The 15,314-nt window shown below is 49.0% G+C and overlaps 1 protein-coding gene across 2 annotated transcripts in view; it reads right to left on the bottom strand.

The window, feature by feature from the left end:
• Nucleotides 1–15,314, bottom strand: part of PKNOX2 (PBX/knotted 1 homeobox 2) — a 231,083-nt gene that overhangs the window by 170,300 nt on the left and 45,469 nt on the right. For both annotated transcript variants that reach the window (XM_036354342.1, XM_036354341.1), the window contains exon 2: nucleotides 2,095–2,164. The gene's annotated coding sequence lies outside the window, so the exon portion shown is untranslated. The remainder of the gene's footprint in view (nucleotides 1–2,094; nucleotides 2,165–15,314) is intronic.

The following is a 15,314-nucleotide window of genomic DNA, read 5'->3' on the forward strand; positions in this document are numbered from 1 at the left end:
CCTGTGAAAGGGTAGTTTGACCCCAAAGGGGTCGCGACCCACAGGTTGAGAACCGCTGCTTTAGATGATTCTAGCACCCAGATTTTTATCTGCCCCAGCTGAACACCAGACCTGATGGAATAGAAACCAGTTGTCCCTCCCTAACTGGTTTGGCTCAGTGGATAGAGCGTCAGCCTGCGGACTCAAGGGTCCCAGGTTCGATTCCAGTCAAGGGCATGTACCTTGGTTGCGGGCACATACCCAGTAGGGAGTGTGCAGGAGGCAGCTGATCGATGTTTCCCTCTCATCAATGTTTCTAACTCTCTATCCCTCTCCCTTCCTCTCTGTAAAAAATCAATAAAATATATATTTTAAAAAAAGAAAAAGAAAGAAACCAGTTGTCCCTACTGGGTCCTATTTGAACTCATGCCTTACGGATTATATGAGCATAATAAACATTGTTAAGTTGTTAGTTTAGGGGTGGTTTCTTACACAGCCGTACGGACTGGAACACCACTGAGATTAAATTAGAATGTTTGTTATTTCCCGCTCAAATACAGCCTTCACTGGTCGTCTCTCTGAGACACCACAGCTTCCGGCTTTTCCCTCCTCAGCTGGTCCCAGGCCCTCTGAACCTGCCTCTCCTCATCCTCATCCCCCCACACCTGAAAGATCATTTTAATCTTCCCATGTCTGAGTCGTGGGACCTGAAGAAACCAGTTTTTCCTTGTTCCTCCGTGCAGCCCAGGGGTGTATCCTTGCCAGGGAGGTGTCCCTCTGTGCGAGTGGCCCAGGAGCCTGGTGCCCGCAGGGACAGGCAGAGAACATGAAGACCTATTCCCCCCCGTACTTGGCTCTCATTAAGGTTCATGCTCAGCTTGCTCCTCGCGTACTTGACTTGACTTATGAGGTCCCTCTAACCTCCGGTGCGAGGAGACATCGATTCTCACAGAGGTCATTATCTTTCTGCTCTGGCTCCCTCACCCCAGCCCTGTCTCCTAGGTAGGCTTTCCTGGAACAGGATGAGGGAGGCGCCCTTCCCCACCCCCTGGACCTGGGGGTCCAACTACTCCAGACCCTGGGCTGGAGAGGAGGTGCCCTGGGAGCCGTGGCCGTCAATCACAGAGGCGACCAGCACTGAATCGCAGACCATTAGGCGAAGGGCCGGCGCCCTGCTCACTCACTGGGCAGCCATCAGCAGGATGTTAGATGATCGCAGGGCGGCCATTCTTATGATTTATTCAAATACTCATTACAGTCAATCTATTTTTACACAGAGGTGAAGATGTGTGCTGATAACGGTTAATCATTTATAATTCCATGGACTGGTTGGAAGCCAATGTACTATCAAAGTCGCAGCAGCAGCTCGGCCCCTGCAGCCCCAGAGCAGGGTGGAGAAGCTGGGAGCCAGGGCAGCCCAGGCCCAGCTCACACCTTCGGCGCAGCAGGAGGCTGCAGGACATGAAGAGTGGGAATCCCAGATGAGCCTCAGATCCCCCAGCCTCGGCCAGAGGGTGCTCGGCATGTGACTGCAGGGGAATTGCAGAAAAGGATCCAGCTGGAGCTACCAAAGGAGGCTCCACAGAGGAGACTGGACTGAGGCCGGGTCCTACAGGTGTGTGAATCTTGCCAAGTGGGAGAACCAATATGAACTAATAAGCACAAGTCTACGGTAGAAGGTTACTGTGTAATGGAAGGGAAGTGACAGCGGTATTTCCTTATCCTTCTTCACCCCTCCCTAGAAATAACCAGATATAACAACACGGGCCATGACCTCAGCCCAGGCCCTCCTATCACTGACCCCCAGGCTTAGTCCATAGACAATAGGGGCCGGGGCCTGGGTCAGTATTGCAAATCCAAGAGGTGCCCTCTCTGACACACATAACACAGCATGTCCATGCCCTGCACCATCAATAGTCCAAGTAAATAGAATGCTGTGTTCTTTGTCACATTCAGACTTAAGCTAACGAGAGGTCCACCGCAGTTTATGTTCTGATTATCCCATTGTTGATTTCTCGTGCACAATGCATGGCTGTTAAAGATCAGGTTCAAGGCTGGTCTTTAACCCATAACCTTATTGAATCACCATAGAAAACGCTGATCAAATTTACTTACAGTTCACAGTCCCTCTTCTGATGAGTGGCATGGAGGACAGAAAGCCTCAGAGTCCTGCTCCAGACTTCACCTGTCAATGAAAGAAAACATTTTTATAGACCGTGTACGATTCTGCTGGGAGTGAGAGCCAAGAAGAGGATGACAGTACAATCAGAAGTAGGTCTTCCCAGCAGCAAAGCCAGGCTGGCAGCCCTGTGCCCACAGTGCTGAGTGGCTAAGTCTCCTGAGCCAGGCACTCCTGGTACAAAACTATGATTGCAGACAGCTAACCAGGACAAAGAGACAGGATCGCTCTCTCTTACCTGCTTGTGGCCTCAGTTTCTTTGAGTTCCACACCCTTCCCTAGAGAAATTCCAGAGGAAGAGGCTCATGGCTGTGGAGAGCCCTGAGCTGGCCGAGGCAATCATTATTTACTGACATCTCCTGTCTGATGGGAGACCCCAGGCAGGGGACAGAGCTGAGCAGCCCCCTGGAAATCTGTAGTCTACGCGGGGAAAGCTGCAAAAAGCAAGCAAACAAACAACAGAACTAATCCTGTTGCTGATGGCAAGAATAGGGAAGGGTGGTGTAGGAGCGGACTTTCAAGCAAAGGTGCGGAGTCCAGTTGGGCCGGAAGGAAAAGAACACGCGTGGAAAATAATAAGGCAAGTCTGGGAAGATCAAAAACATGACTGCTTTTTATTCTCTTTCTGAGGTAAAGCAACATGAACAAGAACAGGAAGAGCCCAACACACATCACCAGGTGTCTGCTCTGTGATTTACACTCGCAAGGTGCAGCAGGAATAAGATCCATGGGTCCTGTTATAAAAGTGCCGCGGCATCATTGGAGGAATAAGATTAACCACATGAAACAGCATCAGATAAGACAAGACTATATATATGGCCGTGCCGAGCTGTGTGGTGGAGACTATAATTCTCTCTCCACAGAGAAATGAAGTCGGGAAGAGATGAAGTGCTCAGGGAAGTTTCCAGGGGTCTTGGAGGACTGGAAAGGAGAGATTTGGCTGATGGAAGGGAGAGAAGGGGCAGCCCAGGAAAGGGGAGCAATCCCAGCAAGGATGAGAGAAAGAAGCATGCAGAACCCTGGGGCAACGCAGAGGCTAGCCTGCCCGAGAGAGTCCAGAGCAGGGACTGACACTGAATGAGCCGGCTGGACCGCAGCATCCAGAGCTTAGAATGTCAGACAGAGAGACCAGGCTGGGCTGTGAGCTCATAGAGCCATTGAAGTTTCTGATTTTTAATTAAAGTATAGTTGACACACAATACTGCATTAGCTTTAGGTGTACAGCACAGTGATTCGACACCTACATACCTATACAGTGATCACCACAAGTCTAGTTACTGTCACCACACAGAGTTACCACGGAAGGCTTTTCAACAAGGAAATGACATGAAGAGAAGTTCTGCCCCATCTCCACAACCTTTAGTATTTTCCTTCTATTTAAGACAGAGAGGCTCCTTGGAAGAGGTGGGATTTCAGGTAGAAGACTCAGGCACCGGGGGGAGTGGGGGGGGGGTGTGATGTGCCCATGGGAGGAAGGTGTCCCCCAAGATGAGGCACTTCCTCTGGGGTTGTCTACCACCATCTGCATGACATCAGAGACAAGACCAGATCTGAGGATGAGGGCTACATCTTATACGTCTATATAGCCCTGGAACCCAGCAGAATCCCCAGCATGCATCGGGTTCTCAGAAATGTTTAATGATGGACTCTTTTCATTCCAACCAGAATCCACAACCAGCAGCTCCGAACCAGCCCCTGATGAGCAATGAGCTCAACTTGTATTCTCCTAAAGTATGGTCACGTGGCTATTGAGCATACTAGACTCAGTACAGGAAGCCTCCAAACTGAACTGCAGGGAGCAGGCCTTCATCCTGTGGAGACACCAGCATCCTGGAAGAAGATATGGCAGACTCGCCATGTGCATATGCTGCAAAGCTGGGAGGGGTGGTTGCTATGCGAGAGACATGGATTCAAGGGTGTTATAACGCTTTTAACACGCTGAAAGGATGGGCCAGAACTAAAAAATCAATCTTTCCTCTATCAGTTTTTACTTTTTGCACAATAACATCATGACAGCCATAAATATAATAATTTTGAAGATAACGTACAAGTGCCTACAATCCCATCACTCTAAAACCATTACATTATATTATGTCCACATGAAAATCCATTTTTATTTTTTACAGAATTGTAGAAAAATTTTGACAAGAATCTATACACCAAATCCTACTCTCACATTCAAAAATCAATTGCAAAAACACAGCATAGGTGACCTGTTTTTTTTTAAAAAGTGGGCTGAATCAAATGCAAGCTCAGGATGAGCCCAGGGTGTGGTGTTGCCAAACCCATTAATCATGATCTTAGGTGTAATAATAGACATACCAGGTCCAACGAGGGGCACATGGTCCCTTACTTTGTGTTTATTGGTGCAATTCTGGCATATTTTAATAACTTGGACAGCGATGAGTAGAAGAGAGAGATGGGCGAAGGCATCTAGTAGTTAAAGTACCGGTAAAACGTTCAGTAGTTAATAGTGCAGGCTCTGGAATCAAACTGCACAGCTCTGACCCTTACGACAGTGTGACAATGGGCAATTACCCATCTTCGCTGTGCCTCAGTTTTTCATCTGTAAAATGGGGCTGACAGGGGCTCTACCTCTGAGATTAGATGTGAGGATTGAAGATTTCATATACTGTAAAGTGCTCAGCAGTTCCTAGCACAACATAAGCACTCACTGAACGTCAGCTATCGCTGTTGCTATTTTCATCATTAGGAGCGGTGAAGTAGAAGATACGGAAGAAGCTAGAGTTGTCCCTTCATTTGTCCCTCTCTAATAACACCCTTTGGTCCTAGAAATGCTGGCAAAGCAGCAACCTTTCTCCCACATGGTGGTCCTCCAAACATTTGAAGAAACTATGCCAGAGAAACTGCGCTCCTTTGGACTGTAGGGTTAGGACTAGCTCATGGACGTTAGAGGAAGCCAGTCCTCCGTTCAACATAAGAAAGAAGTTTCTAGCAGTGAGAACCATCCAAACCCAAGCTGGGCTTCCTCGGCTATAGCGAGCTCTCCACACAGGACGGAGGATCCTGCACTGGGTGAGAATCTGCTCCAGAGCGCAGCCTCCTGAACGCGGTCTCACCCATCGGCACAATGTCACAAATAGCAGGAGACTGACAGAGCTGACAAACTTACATATGGACAAAATATTAAGTGTCTCTTTCACCATCATTTCACCAAGTAATTCAACCCCCCAAATGTGAGGAAAGCAAAAAGAGTCATCCTTTGAGTTGAATAGAGTATCATGGAAAACATTTTCAACTTGTGCCTGCTTCTCACACACACATGCACATGTGTATGATGCACACAGACGTACACATGTGCACAGGCAACCTCTCCACATTGTCCTTGTTTTGCCCTCGTGACCATGAACGAGCAGAAAGTCTTCCTGGGCTGGCACTGACCCAGGACCCACGCTGGGGAATCATCTGTGTGCATGAGGTTTTAGGCCTTTCCGAAGCCAGCGTTCTGTGGTCCCGGCAGGCAAGTGACTATGTAAACGCCTTCAGACAGCACCCACGCAATAATGCAACCAGAATTGAAATGAAAGCTTGTTTTACTCACCATGAAAATAAAATGAAACCATAAATGAGATGACCATTCACATAAATAGGAGGAAATTCGTTAAATGGAAAATGACGAGGGAGTTGTTGAATGCTCATGTTTGTTTGGCAAGGAGGTGGGGACAGGGACAGAAGAAAACCTCCCATAGGAGGCAGCACGTACTCAAGGACAGCTGAGCGAGCACCTTGAAGCTCACGTGGGTAAGCCGGGAGGATGGAGAGAGACGAGCCATGGTTTGAGGCGGAGAGCAGTAGACCAGGGCATCACAGATGTGGGCTTGTGCCCTGTCATTAACTTAGTAGCTGGTACCAAATACTGGGCTCTGAGACAGTAACCCAGCCAGCATTGCATGGGCTTCCTCAGCAGAACCGATGCTGATTCACACCCGTTCTCAGTCCCCTGGGCCACAGACAGCGCTGGGCACCCAGTTGCAGAGATACTGGGAAAGCTGCCTAGGTCACATTCTCCAGGCCCAGCCCAGACCCAAGACTCTGTTCTTGGGGCTGCACCTGCACAGAAGACCCTGTAAGGACTGTTGGCACTGGCAGGCTAATCCTAATAATTTTCCTGCCTGGGAGAAGGAGTTACAGACACTCATAACCTGTTTATAGAAGCCGGCGAGGAGGGGAGGACTTCCATACAGAGCAGTGTGGGCTCCCAGGCGGAAGGGCCCCTGCAGAGGCCACCCCTCCACAGCCAGAGGATCCACTCACAGGGCAGCCTGCCTGGCCCTGTGGCCATCCTCTGAGGTGTGAACACATCAAGAGTAAGACTTGCTTATTCTCACCAGGAGTGTCACTGCTCTCCTTCCATCCCAGGTGACTGACCTGCCTCAAGCATCCTTTCTTCTCCTGGGCCCCTAACTGGTCCAGCCTTCAGCCTCTTCCCATCCTTAGCCACCCACCACCTCCCAACAACCTGAGATCTCTCTGAAACACACATTTGATCTCATCCACTCGTCCTTAATGCCCTTTGATGACTCCTCATTGCCGGGCAGAGGTGGTCAGCTGGCAGCCCGCAGGTGACCTGTCCGGTGTTTTTGTAAATTCTGCCACCATCTAAAAAGTGGGAAATCTCATTTAAAAGTCCAGATTTCTAACTTTTCTTAAAGACCTGGATGACCTGACGACACCAATCCTGCATGTCCATGTGGCAATCATTGATGCTGAGTACCAGCTGCCCTTTAATCAGGCCCAGGATCTCCTGCGTGACCTACAGAGAGAAGCAAAGCGTCACCCGGAGTTCTCCTGTCACAGGGCCAGACACCTGGAGGCTGACGCAAGCTGCCTGCTGAGGAGTTTCAGGTTCAAGGTGACAGCACGGGTGGGTCAGGCAGGGTAGCTCACTCTGTTCCCAGATGAAAGCTGAAGGAGGGGATCTGGAGAAAGGCCATTACCACCAGGCAGGCCCACCTGTGTCCTTCCCGCTCCCCTGGGCAACTTCTCCACTCCTGGCAGAGAGAGCAGGCCAGGGCCTCAGGGGTGATCTCCAGGAATGCCCAGGGCTACAGGGTAGGGCTACAAAGAGGCCACACCCCCTTTCTTCCTGAGGCCCCACCCCTAAGTCCAGCCTCTTCCCACCCCCAACTCAGTGGTATTGTACCCCCTCCCGGTATTTCCATCCCACTATTCCTATCAAAGCCCTAACAGCACATATTTTGTTAATTGTACAAACCTAATGGGGGAATGCATTGGCAAAAAAGGGTAATGGCCATCAGACCAGCAATAAAACAAAATTAATGGCCCATAGGAAGAAATCATGTCCACTTAATCCCAGCTCTGAAACTCTAATAGAATAATGGAATACCAACGGAGGGTTTTTCTCTCTATGTAGATTGCTTACACCATGTTAATCACTTGCAAAGCAGGCCACATACCACTCGGGCTCACATGACCCTCCAGGGAAAGTAGCAGACCAGAAACATTTAGTGCAAGGCTCATTACTGACACGCACCACCGCTGCAACACCTCCCGCGCCTGCCCTCCCCCAAGTGACTCTGCGACAGCCAGTGTGAGGTGTCACAGAGCCATGGGTGGTGGGCTGGAAAGCAAGACACATAATACCTAATAATAGCAAACATTTGTTGAGTGCTTACTATGGCCAGACACTGGGCTAGCTGAACACCTTCTATGTACTGCTGTAACGTATCCCATTTTCATCCTCTATAGCTGCACAGTCCAGTAAGGTACACGCTAGCCACATGTGGCTTTATACGTAAATTCAAATTCTTATTAAAATTAAATAGAACTTAAAATTCAGCCTTTACTCTCACCAGTCACATTTCAAGTGCTGGACAGCCCCATGTGGCTGGTGGCTGTCGCTCTGGGGGCTCAGATAGAGACCACTTCCTCCACTGGGGAAAGCTGTATTGGACAGCACAGCTCTGGCGCACTGGGCCATTTTATTGTGCTCACTTAACAGACCCGGGGATCAAGGTGCAGAAGGTGAGGCAAGCAGCCCAAGGCCACAAAGCTGGTACACGGCTGAGCGGAGTCTAACCTGGGTCTGACTCAGTCTGGCTCCAGAATCCACCTTTCACACAATTTCCTTGCAGAACCAACAGTTGAGGCAGCAGGGAGGCCTTTTTAGGGAAGATGGCTGAGGGTCTCATGTTCCCTGCAGTGCCCCTCCCCAAAGCGGACAAATCCCAGGGCTCCACCTCCGAGCCAGCTCTGGAGGTATCTCAACCCAGGAAGATCAGCTGATCTAGCTAATCCAGCCTCCTTCCACTTGTGAATGAAGACACCAATAACCCGAATGGTTGAGTGGTCTGCCCAAGGACCTCCAGAGTTAGGGCCATGTCCCAGTACCCTGAGAGTCAGTCGTTACTGGCCGAGGGAGAGGTCAGAGCAATGCCCAGGGTCCACGTGTGGCCACAGGGTGAGAGAAGAAAGAGGTGTCCCTCAGCTTTTCTGGAGGATCCTGGGCTGGGATGAGCCCAAAGGCACTGGGCTCTGAAGAGACGTGAAAATGTCAATGGAGCCCTAGCCGGTTTGGCTCAGTGGCTTGAGCATCGGCCTAAAGACCAAAGGGTCCCAGGTTCAATTCCAGTCAAGGGCATATATCTCGGTTGCAAGCTCCTCCCCAGCTCAGGCCCTGTTAGGGCTTGTGCAGGAAGCAACCAATCGATGTGTTTCTCTCACATCGATGTTTCTCTATGTCTTTCCCTCTCTCTTCCACTCTCCCTAAAAAAAATCAATAGAAAAATATCCTCCAGTGAGGATTAACAACAACAAAAACAAAAATCAATGGAAAAATATCCTCAGATGAGAATTAACAACAACAAAAAAGGATGACTGGGTTGCTACTATGTTTTGAGAAAGATAGTATAATAGTGTCTATGACAATTAAAAATACATACACTTTGAGCAGCCCCAGTTTGAGAATGTATCCTATGGAGGAAAGCAGCATGCATAAGGACAAACGGGCAGCATCTTCAGCGGGAAGATGTGCAAAACCGCCTGGATGTCCCACCAAGTGGGGAATGGCCAAGTAACTTGGGGTATGACTATGCTGAAAAAGAACAAATTGGATCTGTATCTTTTGCCACGCATGCTGGCCATAATGCTCAAAGTAAGAAAAGCAAGGAGCAGAGTGACATGTGCAGTGGCATTCCATTTGGTGAAAACAGAGAAGGCTCAAGAATGAGTTCACCATTTGCCTGTGTTTGTGTGAGCACAGAGGCAGTGGAAGGAACAGCCCGAGTGTTCACAGTGAGCCGATGGAACGGGAACAGGGACGAAGGCTCTCCATCTTTAGCGTATCTTTGCCTTGTTTCTGGTTGCAGTGAGCACTGCCACTTTTGTGGTTTTTGAAAAGAAACTGAATAAAGAACATAAAAATAATTGCTAAGAGAAAGAAAAAGAGGTTGGACTTGAGAGGCAGCCAGACCTGACTTCAAATCCACCTTGCGTCCTAGCTGTGTGGCCTTGGGCAAGCTCCTGAATCTCTCTGCATCTTGGTTTCCTCCCCTGAAAACTGGAGGTAATAATATCACAGCATGATGTTGTGGGGGAACTGCCGAGAAAATGAATTTAAAGCTCCTCAGTGACATGGGCCTTTTTATCAATGTTGAGGGAATAACCTGCCAAGGACACAAAGGTACTTCCTGGGTCAACTCTGGGCATCCTCACACGTTGTTATGCACCCCACCAGGCCCCTATATTTTGCCTTATAGTTTTAGTGTGTCTATCTTCCTACCAGACTGTAAGCTTCTTACAGGTAGACACAGTGCCTTGCTTAATCATTCATTCATTCATTCATTCATTCAATCATTCATCCATTTACTCCATGTAGCATTAAAATAGCTTAATAATGTCTTCAGCATATGCACCAGGCACTGTGCCTGCCAACAGAAATATAGTAACGAAGAAAACACAACAGTCCCTGCTTTTATGGAGCTCACATTCTAACGGAGAAAGCAATCTATAAACATATATATCTGATTTACATATCACATTATAAATTATATATAATGTTGAGAGGTGGTCAGCACTAAGAAGAAACACAGCATGATGAGGGAGCAGAAGTGATTAGAAAGGGAGGGCACAGCAGAGAGAAGACAGCTGAGTCCCCAAAGCTCCTTTCCCTCTGAGAAAGCGCACTTTGTGAGACCCAGTGAGATCAGTAGTTGCTCAAAAGATGTCAGTTTAAGAATAAAATAAAAGTAGACTTGAGCAAGTGCAGAGAATAATGACACCTTAAAACCATCCCTCCACTTCTGCATATATACTCAAAAGAATTAAAAGCAAGATTCAAAGAGATCATTTGTAAACCCATGTTCACAACAAGAGCCAACCCAAGTGTCCATCTAAGATGAATGCATAGGGAAGAATGTCATGTGTACGTACGATGGAATATCATTCAGCCTTAAAAAGGAAGGAAGTTCTGACACAGGCCACAACAAGGATGAGGCTAGAGGACATTCTCCTAAATGAAATAATCTAGTCACCATAGGCCAAATACTCTATGATTCCACACGCAGATTTATAGAGACAGAAAGTAGAATGGTGGTTGCCAGGTACTGGAGGAGGGGAGATGGGGAGTTATGATTTAATAGATACAGAGTTTCAGTTTTCCAAGAACTCTATAAGGTGGATGGTGGTGATGGAAGCACAATAATATGAATGTACTTAATGCCACTGAATTGCACATTAAAAATAGTTAAGATGGTAAATTTTATGTGTATTTTACCACCATATACACATGGGGGGGGGGGGATGGGCAAAAGCAGGTTTATAGTTGTGAATGTACAAAAATACAGAGTTTATTGTTACATTATTATTTATTAATATTGTATTATTTATTCATATTACAACTGTAAACCTATTTTTGCCCGTGTGTGTGTGTGTGTGTGTGTGTGTGTGTATTCTTTTACTAACTTCTCCCAGTTTATATATATTTAAAGAAAAAAGAACCTGGGTATTAAAGAGCAGAAAAATGAGCAGCCGAAAGCCCAGGAGAGGATATGGGCCCAGGCGGATAGAGAGCAGGGACCCCCATTCTCTGAAGCCACAGCGGGAGAATGCAGAGGGCTGGGCTCCTGGGCCAGTCCGCCCACAGGGGAGGCAGCTTTCCTGTGGGAACATCTGGCCCAAGGTGACTGACTGCAAAGGGTGATGCTGGCAAATGAGATATGATTTAGGGCAGAAAAGGAAAAATAAGTTTTTTAAATGGTGGGAGGAGAGAGGTGTCTGGTAGAGCTGGGCCCTCTCTAGTCTGAAACGAAAGACAGTCAGGAATGGAGACATAGCAATGAGCGATAAATGGAGAGACCGGGAGGCTCCTGTGCTGAGCACAGTGAGCGGGGATGGGCAAGGGCTTTAGAGCAGACCTAGGAGCAGTCCTGGTCTTTACTGTCCTTGACCTTACGCGTGCCCCCCCCCCCTTAATTCTCTGTGCCTCCGTTTCTCCATCTATTAAGCTGAGTGGCTGAAGTAAAGCAAGAGGAATCTTAAGGGTTTAGGGGTCCACAAACCCCTTGAGATTTTATCCAGAACAGCATCGGTGTGTATACTTTTCTGTAGATTTACAAACTTTACCACGATTGCAAGGCTGTCCAAATCCTCCGAGAAGTTAAGAATCAGCGCAGAAGATACTCACTAAGCTCGCATTCAGCTTGAAAGTTCCAAGATGCCAAGGAATCTTGGACTAGATGCCAATAAATATTTGGGCCTCAAATAAATCAAGATGTTTATCCTGCCTTGTCTGCAACATAGACATACTTTGAAAATGAAGTAAAATAATGATGTACTTTGAAAAGTTAAAAGTATTTCTCTCATGCAAGGAGGTATGACTGGCTTCTCAGAAAGCAGGCGCAGGTCTGCACAGGACAGAGAAGCGGGCAGAGACCCCACTCCACTGCTCCCCTGAACAGGACGCAGCGCAGGGTGTGATGGCCACAGGCCACCTTAGTAGAAAGGAGGGCCCCCTCACTGGACCTTCAATGGTGTCTGGGACAGAACGAAGAGTAAATGCAGCCTCCCAGGAGGGCAGAGCAAATATATGCTTTGTGCCAAAGAGTTCTCATTTTGTATCTGGCTTTATTCGGGAGGAAATTTTCAACTGTTTGACTCAGAAAAGTGACAGAAGGGGGGATATGTCAAGGGGAAATAGCTCAGGCAGGGGACAGTATCTGGCCACCAGAGCAGAGGACCCAGACCGAAACCCTGCATAATGGCCAAGCCGGGCCACCAGTGCAGAGGAGACCGCAGCCACGATGGGCAGTGCCCGCCCAGAAGAGCTGGCCCAGAGGCAATGGGGGAGCCAGTGGGTCAGAACCAGGTCGGATGGACCTGTATGGAACCTTAGAGATCATCTATTTTGACCTCCTCTTTTCACATTTGCAGAAACAGGTTGCAAGGGGTGGAGACATGTCCAGGGAAGTCCAGGGTAGGAAGCCAGGCCAGCAGGGCCTTCATGCTTTACCAGAAGTGTTCTCAGTGTAGACCCTTTACGGGACTGGAGAATCCAGCTCCCTGCTCTCAAGCCGCCTACAGTCTGACAGGAGAGACAGCCAGTGGATTGAGGGGCTAGGTGTCACCAGCAGGTAGGTAGGGAACACAAAGGAGAGTCTCCCACTACAGGCAGGAACATCCAGACAGAGGTGAGGCAGTGCAAATATTCACTCTGACATCCAGGCCAAGTCAACAGCCACCCACATGGCCGAGAAGGGTGCCCACCATGGTGGCTGTAGGAAGAAGCCTCCAGGGAGCGAGCCCCCTCCCCAGCAGGACGGCTCCAGGCCCATTGAGCGGCCTGGGCCTCCGATTAGCACTTCCATTCATTATTCCTAACTTGCCCCCCGGGGCTGGTCCTGAATATTGTTTCATAAATAACTTCACAGGACTCCCGCTTGTTGGCGGAGGGCAGGCAGGTGTGTGCAGCACGGCTGGGCTGAGCATGGGGACTCTGGCTGGGCCACGGCTGGGATGCTGGCTCTCCGCGGAGGGTGGCTTAGTGGAGAAGGCCCCCTCCTGTCCCACCTGCATCCAGATCACAGTGGGATGCTGAAGGAGCATTTGTTTCCAATTGTTCTCAGCCACTAATTTGGCTCCAGGGTGTAACACCAATCTGAGAACAAACCGAGTAGGAAAACTGCCTCTCTTGAAGGAGGCCCAGTTTCACCATAAACAGGGGAGGGCGGAGGTTTCCTGAGTTCACGGCAGTGTGCAGCCTCCAGATCAGGGCTGGCCGCTTCCTCCGTCTCCAGCCCGTCACCCGGAGTCACCCGGCTGCACTGCCATCTGCCGTACCTGCTCACTGCTCCTCGAGGTGCCTCCAGCAGAGGACAGATTACCCTGATGGTAGGTAGATAAAACGGGATCCCTTGCTAGCTGTAACTACCCCGAACAGTCTCTCTCCTGAGCAGATGACTGTCCCCACCTGGCACCTGCTGGCAGCAGAGCTGGCGGTGCCACAGGCTGGCACAGGTGGTTCTCCCTGGGCATGGGGATGCTGAAAGCCCTCTCGGGCAGGGCTGGCCCGAGGCCCTTCTGTTGGCTGCAGTGAGGTCTTCCCTCCCGGGAGACACAAAAGCAGCTCTGTCTGGGAGAGAAGAGCCAGCTCCCTCCAGGGCAAAGGGGTGGCAGAGCTGGCAAGGAAGACTGCCTGAGGCTTCCCCAACACTGAGGGCAAATCCTGTAGAGGCCCTCCTGGTGAAACTGCCTTCTGTGACTCACAGTGACCCAATCAGAGGCTTTCCCTGCTGGTGCTCTTGAAAGAGAATTAATAGATAAAATGCCTTTACCAACCCACCCCCACACTCCCACCTCAAAGGAGACAGGCCATCTTTCTGTGACCTACATGCCTTCCTCACCCCCATGTGATTTCGCTATGCAGTCACCTCATAAATCCAACCTCATATAAACATACCGAAACGATTTTTTAAATCTCCAAGCAGTCAAAGTACAAGTCACAAAATCTTTGCCCTCAAGCTTCTGAGCCTTCTCCTAGGGCCACGGTCGGCAAACTGCGGCTCGCGAGCCACATGTGGCTCTTTGGCCCCTTGAGTGTGGCTCTTCCTAAGCCTTAGGAGTACCCTAATTAAGTTAATAACAATGTACCTACCTATAGAGTTTAAGTTTAAAAAATTTGGCTCTCAAAAGAAATTTCAATTGTTGTACTGTTGATATTTGGCTCTGTTGACTAATGAGTTTGCTGACCACTGTCCTAGGGCAATTCTCAGGCTCCTTCTTACAGCTTCTTTGCTCTGATTTCAAACACCTTTCTACCAGGCTCAGGGTCTGGTATCTTGGGCCTCTGTAATATCCCAATCGATGACTTCACAGCTTGGAGCCCATGGTCTCTGAAATGATCCCAGCTCCCCACCAACAGGACCCGGTTTTATTTAAGGGCAGGCCCACCCTGCCAGCCTGACCTATTTTTACCAAATCTTTGGAAGGAAGGGTTTTAGTCAACTGTTCCTCTCCAGCCTCCAGCCAAGCATCCAAAAACAAGAGCATTTTCCGCACAGCCCCTTTAGGTCTCTGCCCAGGTGCCCAATCCAAGGAGACAGCCAGTGGCTCTTTGTGCTCTCCCCAGGCCCTGGGACAGCAGGCCTGGCACTGTCATCATTTTGGGGGCAGGGGGTCTTTAAGAGACTCAGGGATGGTGGGGGAGGGGTCAGGATTCTGGCACTGTGTCCTGAAGAATTCACGTTAATAATTTATGTGTGCATTAAAAAATCTTCTGAAACAAATGGCATACAAATTGTGTGACATTTGAAGGAAATTCGCCAATGTTGCTCAGTAAAGCGTAATAAAGAGATGCAGCCCATAATAATAAGTTACTTAAACTCGGGGCACTAAATGATTTATTAATTGTCTTCTAATCCTTTCCAGCTACAATTGAAACTGAGAGTGTGGCCCTGTTTCACACACCAATTATAAAGCCTCCAACTCCGACAAGCACAGCTGCTGTTAGCCTCAAGTCCAAGTCCATTTTTTTCCTGGCCCCATCTCTGCCAATGGGCCAGCAGCAGGGCCCAGAGCTGGGCGGACTGCTATTGCCAGAAAAAGGTACATGGATCACAAACACGTCCCATTCCACTGCGTCTCTCACATGAGTGTCACATAAAACACATTCATTTTGCCT

Source organism: Myotis myotis, unplaced genomic scaffold, assembly GCF_014108235.1.
Source record: "Myotis myotis isolate mMyoMyo1 unplaced genomic scaffold, mMyoMyo1.p scaffold_m19_p_20, whole genome shotgun sequence".
NCBI lineage: Eukaryota > Metazoa > Chordata > Mammalia > Chiroptera > Vespertilionidae > Myotis > Myotis myotis.